At 46.0% G+C, this 18,757-nt stretch overlaps 1 long non-coding RNA gene across 1 annotated transcript in view; it reads right to left on the bottom strand.

The window, feature by feature from the left end:
- The window catches only part of LOC121919699, a 142,566-nt gene extending 124,463 nt beyond the window's left edge, over positions 1-18,103 (bottom strand). The window contains exons 1-2 of the long non-coding RNA XR_006101561.1: positions 17,901-18,103; positions 12,741-12,806 (exon numbers count right to left, since the gene is read on the bottom strand). This is a non-coding gene — a long non-coding RNA (uncharacterized LOC121919699). The remainder of the gene's footprint in view (positions 1-12,740; positions 12,807-17,900) is intronic.
- Positions 18,104-18,757: the final 654 nt, after the last annotated feature.

The raw sequence follows: 18,757 nt of genomic DNA, 5'->3' as shown, positions 1-18,757 counted from the left end.
GAATGTTTCTGTGTGTATCTCTTTCTGTCTCCCTCCCTCCCTCTTTTTCTTTTATGGCAGTTAAACAGAAAGAAGCGTACTGTACGTAATAACATACATTTTAGATAACGCGTAGGATGAGCTATATACCACTCTTAAGAGTCTGCAGTTTTTCTGAGATCACAATGTGGATGCCTTCCAGGCCCCGCAATGACCAGAAAGTCTAGTCTCTCCATATCTAAATACTTAAGTCAATAAAAAGATACTCATATTAATGTGGCCTAGAAATATTTTTGCAATAGTCAACCTGTATTTAAGTCTATATACGCTATAGATATTCCCAACTTCATTTGGATTTTACAGCTTTGACTGTCTCTTAAGAACGTATTATGACTTTATATCATAGAAATTTGCATATGTGTATCTGTGTCTGATCACGTTTATAACAGTTCAGTCAAATAACATGTACTTAACCTCCATTAATTTCAATGAGATTTAAATGTGCAACCATATGCCTGAATCTGGAGATTCATGTTCATTTCCAGAGCGCCTATAAAAATCTCAGTGACATGGGAGAAGTTCATACACATCTCATTGTATATCTTTCCCTTTCTCTGTCAAGGTGGAATAGAGGAGCTCCACATATTGAAAAATGTGATTGGAATACTTGCCTACATTTGCACTCAATAATATACAAGTTGTTTCACTTTGAAATACTCATCCTCCTGTCAATCATTCTATATCCTTAGTATTCCAGGTGTACAAGGGAATGCAGTCGGCCCAATGGCATCCAAAAAGTTACTCAGTGTCCTTCCTTTTGGGCTACAGGGTTTTTCATTACATATTTATCTAATATAGAAACTTTAATACATGTGGGGCCTAATCGCTTTTTTTGTACAGTACAGTATTTGAGATGTTTTACTATAACCTATGTGGGTCAGTATTGATGGAAATAAATAAAAAGTGAGGCCACAAGTGGAAGAAAGGCCAAATGATTCCTATTGGGTATTACTGAAGTTTGGTTCCAGGACCTCCCCATGGATACCAAAATCCACTGATGCTCAAGTCCCATTAAATACAATGGTGTCCCTTATATAAAATGGCATAATCAAGTTTTGCTTTTTGGGAATATATATCTTTTTGAAATATTTTCAAGCCCTGGATGGTTGAATAAATGGATAAAGAATCCATGGCCATGGAGGGCCAGTTGTAAATATCTTAGGCATTATCAGCAAGGAGCTAACCTCATGATACACACACATGTACTGTTCCATTCACTACTGAAGCAGTCAAAAACAAACTGTTATTTCACAGAATCATAAAATAATAAGAGTTGGAAGAGACTGCAAGGGCCATCCAGTCCAACCTCCCTGCCATGCAGGAAATCTAAATCAAAGCATCCCTGACAGATGGCCATCCAGCCTCTGTTTAAAGACCTCTAAGGAAGGAGACTCCATTACACTCCGAGGGAGTTTGTTCCACTGTCAAACAGCCCTTACTGTCAGGAAGTTCATCCTAATGTTGAGGTGGAATCTCTTTTCCTGTAGCTTGCATCCATTGCTCCGGGTCCTAGTCTCTGGAGCAGCAGAAAACAAGCTTACTCCCTCCTCAGTGTGACATCCCCTCAAATATTTAAACAGGGCTATCATATCACCTCTTAACCTTCTTTTCTCCAGGCTAAACATCCCCAGCTCCCTAAGTTGTTCCTCATAGAGCATGGTTTCCAGACCCTTCACCATTTTGGTTGCCCTCCTTTGCACACGCTCCAGTTTCTCAACATCCATTGATACATTTGTAACAAATAACAGTGAAAAGATCATAACAGCTGTTATGCTGTGCCCTACCAATTACAAGCCTAGCCTTGTGTGTTGGTCCATTGTTGGTCAGCAGTTAGAAAAGTAATATATTGTCCATCTTAATGGAGAAAAATAAGACATTTCCTAACCTCCGTGGACTTCTGACTTTATAAATTCCAGTATCCTAGTGAAGAGCATTCAACGAGGACAAGATAGGTCATCTGCCAGAAATGTTATTTTCCTTTTGTAGCTGGACATAATTTATCAAACATGAGCTTGGACCTTGCTAACTACATTTCTGCATTTTGCCAGTGTTTGTGACACACATTGTGTGTGTGTGGGGGGGGATACATATGTTTACTGACCACTCTTTGTTTCAGTAGTTCTCCAGGGATAACAAGTGCAAGCAACATGTTTTGAATCATGGGTGGAACAGCTCCAAGAGGAAAGAAAGAGAAACAGGGCAGAAAAGGAAAAGAAAGAATCAAAATAGCAGACTACTCTGTTTCTTAAGCCAGTTCACTGTGAGGGTGTGTCCCCTATTTCCTTGTATTTCTTGGTACAGTGCTTTATAGACCTAAACATCTGAGAGAAGGAGGCATCAGAAGGGCTGGTGCATGGATGCCTGGGTGGTTAGGTGAGCATGATTTCTTTTTTAACAAGAAAAATGCCAAAATGCAGTAAGGATTTTCTTCCTGTGTATTTAAGTTTCTATTTTGATGCTAGGAGAGCCTGTGTGGTGTAGTGGTTTGAGCATTGGACTACAACTCTGGAGTCAGGGTTCAATTCCCCACTCGGCAATGGAAGTCCATTGAATGACTTTGCGTGAGTCACACATTCTTGGCTCGAAAAAACTCAGTGATAGAATCACCTTAGGGTTCCCATAAGTCAGTAATGACTTGAAGACACACAACACTAGCAACAACAACTTTTGATGCAAATCATGTTTCTAGAAACAATCACCTTTCCAAGAGCAAGATTCTCTTCCTGTTCATTTTACTCACATCAGTCCTTACCCTCTCCTAGGCACAGTATAGCTCTCAGATCCTACCTAGCTTAGGGGTTATATGGAAGCTATATGGAAGCTCCTTACAGGCCTCATTGAAACAAATGGTAACATTGGAAGGGCAGTTGCACAGCTCCTGTTCATTTCAATGGAACTCCCACAGGAGAACCTTCTGGCAAATTATCAGAGCTGGCTCTTTCACTGGACAGCAGAGTTGGGGTGTCATAAGAGAACAGCAAGTGCTTAGTTATTTAGTATCTTATTTGTGTATTTTTCCTGCTCAGCATAAAGAACAGAGCTAATGGAATTTTCTGACTCATGTACCGGGGAAAAAAATATGGCTGGCTTTGGGTACTACACACCTTGACTTGAGTAGACTTGGGTGCTATTGATGTTCTTTCTCAAGAAGTACAAATATTTTCCGGCAGTCCGGCAGATTGTGTTCCCTACATCAGATCTGTCTGTCACCCACTCTGCTTTTTCACTGTACTTCCATGGCACCCAAGATCTGCCTCTGAGGTGACTGCCTCACAGTGAAGCCACATCTGAAGGCCAGGCCTGTTATAGCTATTACGTATCATGTTATTCACCTGTGTGTCTGACTAGCTACCTGTCTGTATAAAACCAGATCCCAAGGTCCCACCTTATTGTACTGTAAGGAGGGGGGCAGCTCTAGTGGGTCTAGAGGCCTGTTGTGGGCAACACAGACTGCCAAGATCCCTAAGGAGAAAAACAAAAAACAAAACCAAAAGTGACAAGAAACCACTTTGTTTTGTTTTTTAAATATCTAACAGTGGGCTCCTCCAGACAGGCGATTGTGTGGAGAAGTTGTAGTTCTTATTTTTATTTTTTAAATATCCAAATGATATTTCTGTTATCCTGGATTACTTTGTGGCATTTGTCAGCAACAGTTAAACATTGTATTCCTACCCTCAAGTGGGTTTCCTTATCATTTAGGGGCATATCACAATAATCAAGTATCCTTCCCTCTTCTCTCTCTCTCTCTCTCTGTTTACTCATAGTGCATCAGTACAATGACACTTTTGTAAAACAGTGCTATTAACTCTACTAATTGTGTGTATGTATGTATGTATGATCAGAGAAGAGAGAATTTTCCCTTCAAACCTCAGCAAACTGTGCCCCAGTTTAAAAACACCTTTGGAGCAGCACTCCAAGAAGGTTGAAGATCCAACCGCCCCCCCCCCCCCCAGATGGAACAAGCAGACATAGAGGCAACAACAACCAACAAAACCTGGCAAAACCAAAAGAATTATATCGTGAGAATTCAGGCTTCTTTGGACCAATCTGAAAGAACCGGATTTAAAAGATGAATTGTCATTGCATCTAGGAAAGCCCATTCACTTTTTACTTTTCTTTTTCTTTTTTGGGAGGAGGGACAATGAAAGGGCAATCTGGGAAGTAAAGACTGTACAGACGCTGCCAAACAACCTTGAAGGCTACACTATGGAGAAGATGATTACATACCTATGAACATGATTTTCTTTCACTGACATTCTTTCCTTATTAATTTTGTGTTCTTATGCATATTCTCCCTTTTCCCCACCCCAGTAAGACACAGTGTGAGGCAGGAATTGGTTTTAGACCCAACCAAGAGCAGCCCATTACTTTTCTCTTAAGAGGTTGGAAACATCAATCTTTTTTCTTTTGTTGTTGACAATGCCCCAAATTCCAAGCTCTACTTTCTCCCATATAAACGAATGGCTGTTGGTAACAGCACAGGCGACAGTAAAATGCTACAGTTAACACTATTCAGGGAATCCATGGTATGAGTACAACCCACATAGAGATGTGCTTCTGCCCACAACACTCACTCCAGCATTCAGGTCCCAAACCCACCATAACGATGGGCGTTTTGTAATATGGGCGCTAGTCCTTTAGTGACATCTGATGACATGAGCAAGGTTTTAGAAAAGCAGAGCAGGCCACAACCACTATACAGGTCAATTGATAATATGTTAATCCAGTGCAAATTTGGTCAAGGAAGTTTTTCCTCTGCCTATAATATTTCTTAGTCCAGGATTAAGCCAATTAATTATATTAAGGCACGGGAGGGGCAACATCAGCATAGCTGTAATGTATATTTTATTATTAATAATTAGATTTTAAAGACATAGTCTGAAAATACAGATGATTTTTCACATCAGGTTGTAAGAAATTTAGCATGCCAGTATTTACTTTGCTAGTATTTACATCTTTTGTTGGACACACAAGATTCCCCCCCCCCCCCCGCTAAAATTAACAATGATGATGTTACATTATGGGTTCTGTAGCAAAATCATGAGTTGGCTGCTCAAAGTGGTGTGGGGCCCATCAGAGCCTGCTCCAAAAATATCATGAGGGTTTCTTTAGTAAGAAAATAAATAAAAGGATAACCTAAAATTTTCTTCCATAGTGGATTGTCCTGTAAAGCATCTGTTCAATCCACTTTTCAGACTTATGTATCTAGGTGTTATATTACCTTCAGTAATACCTCTCTATTAACAGCTCATACCTTGATACCATTAGCAGAACTTTATCAAGAGTTTAAGATGTGTCTTCTTATTCAGTGAAAGATCATATACGTAATTCTTCAATGCCATTTGCTTTCTATGGGATAACGACCAACCCTTATGCCCTTGCTGTTTCATTTTCAGTGCTATAAATAATGTGCAAATCTGTGTTCTCAATAGTTCTCTTTCCTCTGTGTTCGCCTGTGCTTCTCAATAGTTATCCTGAGTTTTCCAAAAGGAAGATTATTTAAAATACCAAATTATGGTGAATAGTGATCTCAGACCTGTTTGCTGTATGGTGTTGCAGCCTGAGTGTCACACTAGAAGTGGGGAGAAATTTGCTGCATCCTAAGACCAGGTTGGCTGCAGTAACCCAGAGGGCCTTTTCATCTGCCGCTCCTAGGCTATGGAACGACCTGCCGGAGGAGATCCAGCACATTACCACCCTAGAAGCCTTTAAAAAGGCTGTTAAGAAGGATCTCTTTCTAGGCCTTTCCAGATTAGCCTCCCCTCCACTGATATTGATGGCCCCCGTTTACCCTTAGATCACTAGAAATCTCGCCTTCAATTACCTTCCATTTTAGCTATTTTTTCTTTCTTCTTTTAATTAGTATTTTATATCGTCATTTATTTTATATTGTTATTGTTTTTAGTTTATTACTTTTTATGATTGGGAAGGGGGTTGGGGTAGGGGATTAATTAGAAATGTGAATTTTAATTGTATATTGTTATACAATTAATTAGAAATGTGAATTTTAATTTTATATTGTATTTTATTATTATTCTGTTTGTTGTAACCCACCTCGAACTGCAGGGAGAGGCGGGCTATAAATAATAATAATAATTATTATTATTATTATTATTATTAAATCCTTTTTCAGACCTGAAACTCACTTAGATCTGTCCCTTTCTTTCAACTTATCGTACTTTGCACCGTTATTATAAAGGTTTGTGGGGGAAGGGGGGAGCCACAGTATATGTTAACGTGAGCAATAAACTTCTCATTAGGATTGCAGGAAATGTCCTACTATTAAAGCATGGCCACTGGCCCAATTTAAACAGTACTATCTGTACTTACGTTGCCCTGTTTATAAACTGTGCCCTGTTTATGATCAGGTCCCCTGGTTTCAAACAGGAGACCTATCTGTCCATGGATCGAACCTGAAATCAGTGCAAGCACTTGGCTAGCGAGCCAAAGGGATCATACTGGTTTGCATGTGTGTGTAGATTGACTGGAACGATTTATATCCAGATGGGCTTTTATGTGAGAAATGAGACCAGAAGTATATGTTTCAAAAGAAGTAAATAATTTCTGTTTCAGGGGGAAAAAACATTGTCATCATTAAATAGTGCAAACATTAATGGATACTATTAATATACTGCTTTATAAAATTAAAATACCCAGGACAAGTTTTCTTATTTTATTTCTACCAGTAGTTTAATCTCCTGGAACAAAAGATTTTAACTCTGTATTAACTAAATATAAGCCACCGCCTACCCCAACTGATTTTACATTTACCTCTGTGTTGTTTTTTTTAATGGTAGTAAAGAAAAGGAGCACTTTCCCTGGGACTGATCAAAATTCTGGTCTTACCAAAACTTAATTATGGATTGATCCCATAAGAAACTTGTTTGAATTTTTATCGCGTAAATAGGACATGCTCAGTAGTGGCTTCCTACTTGTTCATCTTGAGAAAAGCCTTCTGCCCCTATTGCCATGCCATCCTCAAGTACACAGAAAGAAGAGCAGCACAAAATGACTTCTATGGGGGAAACAGTCATGCTTCTTTGTGGGAGAACTAGTCTTTCTCCATGATGGGCAAGGCAAAAAACTACTAAGGAAAAAGGTGTTTTTTAAAAATCCTTCAGGAATGCTGAGGACCTCAGGAAGAAGAGGAGGGTTAGAATGTAAATTTAAGCAAAGAATCAAAGAAAAGCTAATTTCATCTGAGATTTGCAAAATGGATGCCTACAGGTAACAGCCTGTAATGATATTACATAACTATCATTGTGTTTAGAAATATGCATATGGTCCTCTTTTCTTCTTTTCTTTTCTGGATGATACCGAAATTTGATTTCCTGGTCCTATGAAGGGTCTGATGTCAGATTAGCAGCCATTTTGGAAGAATTCAGCCTAGCTGCATAGGAAAATTGTATGAAAAGGGCAATAGCTGTGCTATACTAAAGATCTTTTTTCTTTGTAAATACATGAAGAAATAGTGAACCTAAAATATACAGCTGCAATTATGGTTGTTTACTCAAATTACAAAAGGCAAACATCAGAGCACTTTGTATTAGTCAGATATGACAATCTGAAGTTTTTAAAAAGTTACCTAAATATCCTCAACACAATTATTCCCCTCCACATAAATACATGGCCTTCTTAATTAAATAAATGTCTGTGTGTGTGTGTGTGTGTGTGTGAGTACCCACCCAGTAATTAAACAGTTGTGTAATTTCTGTTATATCTAAGCAAGAGGTGTTAGGTTAGGGAAGGTATCACTTTCCTGTCTGAGGTTTAGTCTATAAAGAAAATAAATATTGAAAAATAAAAATTTCTTCCGTAGTGGATTATCCTGTAAAGCATCTGTTCAATCCACTTTTCAGTCCTATGTATCGAGGTATTACATTACCTGCAGTAAAACCTCCATATTAACAGCTTATACCTTGATACCACTAGCAGAACTTTATCAAGAGTTTAAGCCACGTCTTCTGTTGCTGCTATTACTACAAACCATTACCTTTAAACATTGCATCTATGCTGGTGCACAGCATAGTTGTAGTTTTAAGCATAATGTTTTTTAGCATAGCAGCAAGAGAAGACTTGGCCTAAATGGTTGAAACCATCAGATGCCACTAATGATAGTTATGTGTAGTTTTTGTTGTTGTTGTTGTTTCGTTATATTTTGCGGAAAGCTTTTGTTTATCCTTCCCCCCACGTGAGTCAGCATAATAGGAGGACGTTCCATAGCATGGGAATCACTGGCTATGAAGCAGACGCACACGTTTTGTAAAGTGGCAACTGGGCCTCCCTAAAGAGGCCATATCAATTGTTGGAAGGAATGCAAACTCCTTCTTTATGTCACCCAGCTTGGGTTTAGTACTCTCCCTAATCTTATACCTATATGGAAGGTAACAGCTTTTGGACTTGCAACAATCAGATGATTGTGAGAGTCTGAGAACCTATGAAACAGAGAAATACTTAGGCTTCTGTATAGACTGTGCTGTACATATGTGCTACACAAATGCACATACATATACATTAGCTTTCTTATTAAGTAAAGAGGGGAAACATAAACATACACTGACTTACAGTTTAATAGACACACGATTAACTCAATTGATTTTTTTCAAAACAGGCGAAGGAAAAGTTGCAGTTTTTAATAATTTCTTGTTCAAGCAGGGATGCAAAGATACTAAAAACTACAGGGGGAAAAAGACCAAAGAAATTTTAAAATAATAAATGCTCACTTATGAATGCTTATAATCAATCAATCCAGTTTTATTTCATGTCAGCCTTGGGACTGGCCTACAGGAAATCCCCAGGTGAATGAAACGGGAAATAAGCAAGGCGTTGGGATGAATGGGTGAGTGAGGGAACCATGACCAGTAACGGTAGAAGGGTTCATGGTCACTAATAACAACATTATATCTGTCTCGCAAGTAGGATATGAGGGCTCATGGACATTGATGACTTAGTTATATCCCAACACTAGTAGGGAAACAGATGTAGACAGTTTTAAAAATGAATCAGCGATGGAAACATGCCCATCATATTTAGATGTCTTCTACCTGGGTCAATCTTATGAGCAACCTAATGTGAACAGATCGTCAGCCACGAGGCCAACTTCACTCTTCTTTTCTTTGAGCGGTTTCACATGTTTGGGCATTCACAACGGTCATTGGTGAGTAGGCATTTTGTGGTGGGACCCAAGGTCTGGACACACACACACGAGAACAAAGCATGGGGAGAAAGGGCAAAGAAAAAAAAAAGAAACTGGCCTTTGATTTGGAGGCTGTATGCATGCCATTTGAGGAATGATAGAAGCCCACTACATAGCAAGGGGAAATAAGCATCCACTCATGCTGGATTGTAAGATGCCTCACTGAGTGCCATAACATATATACATTATATATATGGATAACCTACAAAACTTTACTTTGTCCTGCTGTGTCCAGTGGGCTTTATTCACTAGTAAGTGTTTTTAGGATTACAATTTGAATGATCCCTGTGACTGGACCCTCCCCCCCCTTAGAATCATAGAATCATAGAGTTGGAAGAGACCACTAGGGCCATCCAGTCCAACCCCCTGCCATGCAGGAAATCTAAATCAAAGCATCCCCGACAGATGGCCATCCAGCCTCTGTTTAAAGACCTCCAAGGAAGGAGACTCTATCACCCTCCGAGGGAGTGCATTCCACTGTCGAACAGCCCTTACTGTCAGGAAGTTCCTCCTAATGTTCAGGTGGAATCTCTTTTCCTGTAGCTTGCATCCATTGTTCCGGGTCCTGTTCTCTGGAGCAGCAGAAAATTTCTGTTTACTGCCAGTTTAAAACTACATTACCTCACCTGAGCAGAAGGATATACTAAAGATATTTTCACCACAGTGTATATCTCTTTCCTCTCCTAAGACTCAGTGTGGTTAATACTGTCAAAGTGATGTAGCCATTCTATCTTCAACAGAGTCTACATTCCCATACAACCCTGTTTGGGGAGCATGCCACATTCAGGTTGGTAGAAATGATTTCCAAATAAACATGCACAGAATTGGTATTGCATGGTGGCATACCCCAACATTATTTCTGTGCATAAAGGTACAAGAAACATTTTAGCACAACAATGAAGGATGCGAGAGGTGTGTAATGCAAAGTCTACAGACTTGCGGAGCATAAAGATGGCCATGGTCCAAAATGTTTGGGGGGGAAAATAAATAAAATTGAGTCTAATTTATGATGCTTCCAGACTAAATTAATTCACATTATAGAAAATTTTGTGTTTTAGGATAAGGTCCTCCTGTACAAATAGGGCCCAATAGAAATTGCCTTCTAGAAGAAAGAAATCTCTTACCTGACGTTTGATAATAGCAAATATAGCCATTTGGGATATACTTTGAGGGCAATTGTTAAACAGTGAATGCTGATCGATCCATACTTATTAATTGGTCTTATTCTTATTTCTCATGATGTGTTTCAAATTAAGCAAGAAGGCAACTTTCTAAATCCCTCCTTTAAAAAAAAATCTGAATGTGAAAACAGGCCAGAAAGTATGTGTGTGTGTATTTGAATTAAATATAGTCTGCAAAACACGTCGGCTTTTCTCACGGAAACAACCTGTCAAATTTCTTGGAATTTTAAGACCAACTTATGATGTTATTTTTGTGGACCGTTCACTGTCAAATAACTACCATTCGCTTCTACATGTCACTTGCTGCTGCAAGTCAATCCTGGTGGGCTTTTGATTCGGCTGCCCTCCAGGGAGTTGCCTCTCGCCTCGCCTTAATAGTAGATTTGGAACTACATCATGGGGATAAGGAAGTCGCCCCTTAGTGTGCGTCATGCTGCAGTCTTGCCCAGAGGTGCATTCTCAATCATCCAGTTGAGACGCATCAGCAGAACTGTGGGCAGGATTGCAGCCTGCACATGCATAGCAAAAGAGCAGAATTAGGCCCATATGGGTGGGAAACATTTTAAAGACTGGGTTGACTGTTCTACAGTTGTTTCTTTTTCTTGGGGTGGGTCATTTCATCTGAAGAAATATATTGGTGTGTGTGTGTGTGGCACTTGCTCACTCCATTGCTGGATAAGCATTCTCCCTCATTGTATGCCTTAACCTGAGTTTATCCAACGGTGCACACATCTGTTAGTCCTTGTTAACTCAGTCTAAAAGCTCTCTTCCATCATGTGTAAATTGCCTTCTGGCAACAAAAGGATTGAGCCTTTTTTAAAGGTAAATCAGCAATATTGTTTCAAGGTAGAGGAACGTGGTATTTCGTCTTGGCCAAGTTAGGTGGAAGACTGAAAGGAGACCATGGTCCAAAACACACTGCAGAAATAATCCAGTTTGAGACCACTTTAACTGCCTTTGCTCAATCCTAGAGAATTTTGGAAAACTGTAGTTTTGTGAGGCGTTTAGCCTTCTTTGTCAGAGGGCTCTGGTGCCACCATAACTACAATTCCCAGGGTCCCCTATCACTAAGCCAGGGCAGTTAAAGCAGTCTCAGACTAGATTATTTCTAGTGTTTTGGAGCAAAGTCTCACATGTTATGTGATGGCCAACACTTTTCTTTTCTTTTCAAAGAGCCCAATGCATTTTGGCCTTACCACCAATTGGCCTTCCTCTGAAGCTATTCAATCTTGAGAAATGTCTGGAGCTGTAGTCTGCACTCTCTATGCAAGTGGCTATTTGATTATTAGAAGACGAGGCTGAAATGCTTTGGGCTTTTTAAACAAAACAAAATTGTTTGCCAGTCACTTTATAAGTGGGACTTTGTCTCCTTTCATTCTTCCACTTCTTAAGTGGGACTAAAAAACCCCTATCCTTAGCCCTCTTATCTGCATTGAGGGTCAGATCTTAAATTGGGTGTCATCCTTCAAACACAAAGATGGGGAAGATTTGCTTAATTTAGACAGGCAACAGGTTGCAAGAGCAGAAAATCACTTTAAAGCATTCATGCCGAACTTGTGGTGGGGGGGGACATGACTTTTTTATATCTACCCCCTCCCTTTTTACTGTAATTCTAGCTGCATTTCCACTTGAAACAAGGGAAGAAAAATGAAGAATAAACTCCATTTTGACTAGTTCTAGTTTCATTTCCACTTGGAACAAGGTGGGAAATTAAGAATAAACTTCCATTTTGATTTATTTTTTTTAAAAAAATCTGATTGATCCCTTTCTATAGATCCCCAGTGTTCAGGGGCAGGGAGAAAAAACCCTGACCTAATCCCTCTTAAGGCAGGTGAAAAGGAGGCCTCAAGAATAGAAGACATCCTGCAAGAAATGCCAAGAGGCTGGCGAAAAGGGGAACTCCAGCAAAGACTAGCGCTTTATATAGTTGACTTCTGTTGCTGGAGGATGAGGCCTAAAGTTCTGGTCCTCTATAGAGCAGAACTGATGTTTCATTTTACTTGCAGGCAAGGAGAGAATGCAGCTTGGCCATCAATCTCGCTCCTGCTGCAGGTGACCTCTTCCTTCCTCCATGTTTCTGGAAGGGGCCAGCTTTAGATGAGGGCACAGAGAGCCCCAGCTCCATTCTCCTACTGGCACTGTCCCATCCCATCCCAGTGGCATGGCTCTCTCACAAGACCTTTCCTTCCCCCCAGAGGCCATGGGCACCCGAGGGCTTAGCCTGGCTGGCCTTTGCTTTAGCCTGGCTCCATCCCTCCTGGGGGACCTGGGGCTCTGAGAGGGCTCTCTCCCACTCCCACCATGCCAGGGCCAGGGTTTCTCACCTGCCTCGGTGGCTCCTGGGCTGCTCCTTCCTTCCAAGAGTCTCTGCAGAAGGCGTCGCGCATCCCCTGCGAAGAAGCACAAGGCACCCGACGTTAGCAGGGCCCCCCAAGCAAGCTGGATTTCCCATCCCCAGAGCCATGGCTATTAATTAATAAAACAACAACAACAACAACAACAACAATAATAGACTGGGCTGGAGGAAAGAGGTTGGGAGTGAAGAAGAGATAGGGAACAGTGAAGGCCAACTCCCAAAGAAGGCGTTTTTGGCGTCTGCTGCTTTAGATCGTCCTTGGGAGCCTGAAACGCAGCTGGAAACCTCTGTCGAGGCCCGTCGGGGACAAGGAAGGGAAGAGGGAGCCCCCGTGAAGGGAGAAGGAGGCTGAGGGCCTGCGTCGAAACCTCCTGGCCTCTCCCCCCTTCTTCCGTCCCTTTTCCGACGGGTCTTTGCTGGGCTTTGCCCACCTGGCTCGATTTGCAAGCTTGGGTCGGCTGGTTTGGTTTCTTTCTTTCTTTCTTTCTTTCTTTCTTAGGATGAGGGGGGTATTCCCTTACTAATCTGGCTTTTGGAAAACTCAAGGCCAAGTCTGGGAGACCTATGAGTCATCTGTTTATTTAGGGGTTGTTGTTTTGGAAGGGGGGTTCCTATTAAAGGTTTATCTGTTGCCCCCCTCCTTATTTGGAAAAGGATCCCTGTGGCAAAGGCAGCACACAACCAAAGGTAGCACACAACCAGAACTGTTAAAGGTTAGCTGTTCTTCCCCACCTCCGCCCTTCCTAGAAAGGGGGAAAGGAAGAAAGGACAAGAAGGACCAGCATCCCCCCTCTCCGTCTGACGCACCCCCACTTTTCCCGCAGCGTTTGCCTGCAAGGGCGGGAGGCTTTTCTTTTCCTTGGGAGGAGGAGATGAGGGGAAAGAGGCCAAGGGAGGATGAGGCCTTGCTGGCGTTTTCGACCTGGCTTCCCGCAGATCCAGGAGGCCAACGAGGCCTGTTCTTTTTTGCCTCTGGGTGCCAGCCACCCCTTTCCTTCCCTCTTCCTCCCATGGAGGGGATCAGGCCCAAATCTTCCGTCGAGGCAGCCATTCCAGGCCCTTCTTGGGGAAGCCCTCCAGACTCAGAGGCCCTCAAGGCAAGAGAGAGGAAGGAGGCAGGCAGGGAAGGCAGGGGCCCGGCTTGGGCTTGGAGATCTCCGCAAGAACCACCGCATCCCAAGCCTTCCAGCAACAGTTGTCCGTCCCAGAGCCAAGGCAAGAAGGCGAGCAGGAGGAGGAGGTGGAGGAGGAGGAGGAGATCTCTTTTCCTAGCTCCCCGCAGCCTTGGGGGCCTTGGCTGCTTCTCCTTTTAGACACTTAGACTGGCTTTCTGCTGCCATCACAGAGCAAGGAAAAGCCAGGCCCTTCTCCCACTTTCTCTGCCTTTCTCACTCCAAAAGGCCTTCTTCTGGGCCTTTTCCCTCCAGAGAGGCCTCTCCTGCGGTGGGAGAGGGTCTGGCTGGGCAGAGGGAAGCCCAAGGGTGGCCAGAGAAGGGGGTCACAAGGAAAAGCCAGACAGTGGAGAAACTCTTCTGCCTCCCAAGCAGAGCTGGCCAGCTGGGCCAAGGCGAGGCGGCGTTGGGGAAAGTGGGCCAGGAGGGCCCTGCCTTGGCTTTCTGCGGGGCTTCCCTGCCTCTTATCTGATAGGCCCTTTTTTACTCTTCCCTCCAAGAGCCCCAGGGACCCCCCAGCGATTTTATCTCGGGAGCAAAGAAGAGCCCCCCTGAGCTGGCTTCCTCCTGCAGCCTCTTTTCCAGCCCCAGAGCAGCACTTTCCTCTGGCCAAAAGGGACCCTCGGCCTTGGCAAGGGAGAGGAGCCTCTGGGGAAGCCTGGGAGGCTTCCCTTCCCCTTCTCCTGCTTTCCCCAGGAAGACTTTTTGGGCCACCAAGAGGCCCTTCCTCGGCGACAAGCAGGCAGAGCCGGCGGGCAAAGGGACTGCTCTTCTTGGGGACTGGGGGCACCGGGCTGGGCTGGCAAGGAGACTTTTGGAGACCTTGGCCTCCCTTTAGGAAGAGGGAAGGATGAGCCTGGGAGGGATGAGCCTCTCTTCTCCTGACCTCCCTGCCTTCGCTTATGTCTTGAGGCCCACCAAAGCCGACTTGCTCATCGATGCAAAGAGCTAAAGTGAGGGAAAAGCAAGAAGGAACGAGGCAAGGCTGCCTGGTCCAACTCTTCCCGGGGATCCGTGTGTATATATGTATGTGCATGAATGGCGTGTGTGTGTGTGTGTGTGTGTGTGTGTGATGCCAAATAGAGAACTAAAGCGGAGCCGAGACACTTTCCTCCTCCTCGGTGCCAGACAGCTGAGCCGGCTCCGCTAGTCCCTTCTTCCAAAAGCAACGCCTCGGCCGGCTTTTCCCGGGGAGGTGGCCTTTTTTTGAGCCCCATCGGGCCCCCCTTGAGTTGAGACAAGCGAGACTTGGGGGGTCGGAGGGCTGGAAGTGGCCTAAAAGGAGGATGGAAGTGAGGCGGGGGGTTGGATGGATTGGGGAAAAGAGAGAGAGGCATCTGCGGATACGGGAGGCTCTCCCTCCCCCCCTCAACCGCGGCTGATTCGTGATCTCCCCCTCCCTTTTATTTATGGGGTGATTCCCCAACATCCCCACCCACTCCCGTTTTGAAATCCACCGAAATCCCTTCCTTCCCCTCCCCTCCATTGGCATCTGAGAGGAGGACGACCCTCGCCTCAATTTAAGGGCAGGACCAGGATCAGAGCCCCAACGGGGCGGCCAGGGAGGGGGGGGCTCCTCAGCGCAAGGCATCCCCAGCCCTCCCAGCAAGGAAAGGGGGAGGGGGAAGGTCCACCAAAGTTTGAGAAAAGTTTTATTGCATTTTATTCTATGAAGATTGTCTTTTCTTTTTTCTTTTTTTTAAAATGAAGCAGCATGAAAGCATCCACGGAAGGAAGGGGGGGAAGAGCGAGCAGAAGTCGGTTTGGAGAAAGTTGGGCTGGGAAGGGGACTCTGGGATGGTGAGAAAAGGATGGCATAACGGGCGTTGGATGCTCTCCCCCTACAGACACACACACACACACACACACACACACACACACCCCTACACTTCTCCACACACGCACACACACAGATACATAGGCACCGGGGATGGGGTTACAGAAGGCAAGGCGGCGAAGAGAGAGTGAACCTCTCTCTGTGTGTCTCGTCGGTCCAGGGCTCGGCGATCGCGGCGTTGCTGGTTGGCGGTGCTGGTCCTTCGTCGAAAGCGCCCTCCGCGAATGCTTTTTGGGGTAAGGGCTTCCCGGCTAGGTACTTATATACAGCAAGCCCAGACCGCAAAAAGATTCGCGAAGGACAAGGTCTCCCGCGGCTTCCTCCATCCATCCCTTCATCCATTTATCCATCCATCCAACCATCCATTTCTCCATTCCTGCATCCATCCACCCAAAGACGGATGGCAGATAATGAAAGAACCCAGAGGAGAGATCCACGGCTCGCCAAGGCTGCTTCGGCATCGCCCTCCATCCAGCCATCCTTCCATCCTTCCAGCCATCCCTTCCTTCCTTCCTTCCCCGAGGCTCCAGCCGAGTCCCCTCCGCCAAAGCCCCAGCTGTGGGTGGGTGGGGTGGGGGTGGGTTCCCTTGGCCCAGCCTTTCACCCCCCGACCCCCCCCCCCCGACCAGCCCTGCCCAGCCCATATCAGAGCCTTGCCCTGCCCTGCCCTGCCCTGCCCTGCCCTCCCTTCCCCTTCCAAGGGCCCTGGGGCTTCCAGGTCCGGGGCTCCCTGGATCTCGGTCGGTGGGTCGGTCGGGCAGGGTCCCCCCACACCCCTCCGCCGCCGCCGCCGCCGAAGCAGAGAGAGCTCCAGCGCTCGGCCCCGACGCTGCGTAAAGAGAAAACTCTCCCCCTGAGCACTAAATAAATAGAGACGAGGCTCCGCGCTCATTGGTGCTGGCTAAAATCGTCACTCGCCAATCAGGAGGCGCCTCGCCGGCCTCGCGCACTCCCTCTCCCTCTCCTCCTTTTTTTTCTGACCCCCTCCTCCTCCTGCTCCGAGAGGGAGGGGCCCAGAGAGAGAGAGAGAGACTGCTATTGCTAATTGTCCAGCCCGAACCCCAGAGCAGGGGGTCTCAAGTGGGGCTCTGCCTGGGCCTCTTGGGGGGAAGTAAGGGGTCCCCGGGGGAGGGAATGGGGCTGGGAGGGAACCCCAGGCTCACGTCGAGCAACAAGCCAAGCCCAAGCCAAGCCCAGGGAGACCGACCCAGAGGCACCCCCAAAGGACCCGCTTCTTGGCCAAGTCCAAAGTCCCCGGCGCTGGTCTCCAACCAGTGGCCCTGCCTGGCCCCAGAGGAGAGCCAACAGGGCCTGTGGGGCAGTGGCCTTGGGCTGTGGGAGAAGGGGGCCAGCCTCTCCTCGGGCTCCAAGGGTTCTGGCGACCGGAGCACAGAAGAGGAGGAGGGGGAGTGGGGGGAAGGAAGGAAGGCAAAAAGGAAGAAAGGAAGGAAGGAAGGAAGGCCCCCTTTAAGTTGCCAGAGTCCGAAGATGAACTCATCCCCTGAAACCCAAAGGGAAAGCGGGGCATTAGCAAGTGCTGCTCCGGGACAAAAAGTTGAGGCGGGAGAGGACCTTCCTCCTGCTGCCCTTCCCTCAGGGAGCCCCACCGCCAAGAGCTTGGAAGTTCTCCTCCTCCTCCTCCTCCTCCTCCTCCTCCTCTTCTTCTCCGGCTGCCTCTTTCCCCACTCTTTTAGGCCCCTCCACCCCTCCATCCAAGAGCGCAGCCTCCCTCCAGCCGGGCATCCCCGGGTCCCTACCTTCTCCCTTCGGTGGCCTTCCCCACCAAGAGCCCCCTGGGCCAGGAAGAGCCCTCCGGCTCCCAGGGTCTCAGGAGAGGGCAGCCGGGCGGAGAGAGCCTCTTTGCTTTCAAGTCCGGCTCTGGCTCCGGCTCCGGCTCCGACTGTTGCTGCTGCTGCTGCTGCGGATTCGCTCCCAACTTGCTTTGCTTTAGAGCCCTTCTGGAAGAGGGGAGGAGGAGGAGGAGGTGGCGGCGGCGGCGGCGGGGGACAACCTGGCAGAACAGAGCTAGGATCGGAGGGAAGGAGGACGCAACAAAGTTGGGAGCCCCCTCCCCAACCCTGCCCTCCCCTGCCTTTCCCTCCCTTTTGGAGGCACTTACCTTCTTTGGTTTTGGCCAGGCGCTGGAATCGGCTCCTCTCTCCGGCAGCATCGGAGCCTTTCCTTGTCAGAGGCGAAGGCAACAAAACCGCCTCCAATTTGCCCGTGTGCGCACGCTTTTGGGCTTTGTGTGTGACTGTTGTCGTCTTTGGTGTGTGTGTGTGCCTCGTGGGAGGGGGGGCTTGGAAAGAAACTCGTGGCAAGGCAGCCCTTCCTCCAGGTATGTATATAAACTACTGTCGTGTGTGGGAGGGTCACGATCTCGCTAAGTGCTGAAGATTTCCCCGGGAGTAACCCTTTCCTGGCCGCCTCTTTTCTCCTGCAACTTGTTGCAACCATGTGTGTGTGTGAGTGTCTGTGTTATGTGTCTATCTGTCTATTTATCTCTCTCTCTCTCTTTCTACATGGAGCACACATGCGGATGGGGGGAAGCAGTGGATGGCGGGGGAGAGGGGGGGGGGGGGCCAAAAAAAAAAAAGGAAAGAAAGAAAGATGCAAGCAAGAAGCCCGGGGGGAGCCCGCCGCCCCCCCCCCCCGACGCCGTTGTGATTGGATGGTCTTTTTCACGGCGAGGGGACGTCTCAAGGCGAAGTCACGATTCCTCCTCAGTTTGGAACCATCTGTGACTGGAGCCATGACGCAGCCAGCGCACATTACTCACTTTCACAGTCACGACTTGGAAAATCCGTGCAGGTTGCCACCGAAAATCACACCGCCACCATTGCATTATTGAACAGGGGATGATCCAGAGGAAAACGGGGAAAGCTTAGGCATTTGGGACGGGAGGGATCGCAGGGGACCAAGGGCTTAGGGCTGGTCTTGGCACGGGACAGAAGATGCCCTTGCCTAGAGGTATCT

This window comes from Sceloporus undulatus, chromosome 1 (assembly GCF_019175285.1).
Source record: "Sceloporus undulatus isolate JIND9_A2432 ecotype Alabama chromosome 1, SceUnd_v1.1, whole genome shotgun sequence".
NCBI classification, from domain to species: domain Eukaryota; kingdom Metazoa; phylum Chordata; class Lepidosauria; order Squamata; family Phrynosomatidae; genus Sceloporus; species Sceloporus undulatus.
The sequence above is the reverse complement of the archived record's forward strand: the minus strand, read 5'-3'. Positions and strand labels throughout refer to the sequence as shown.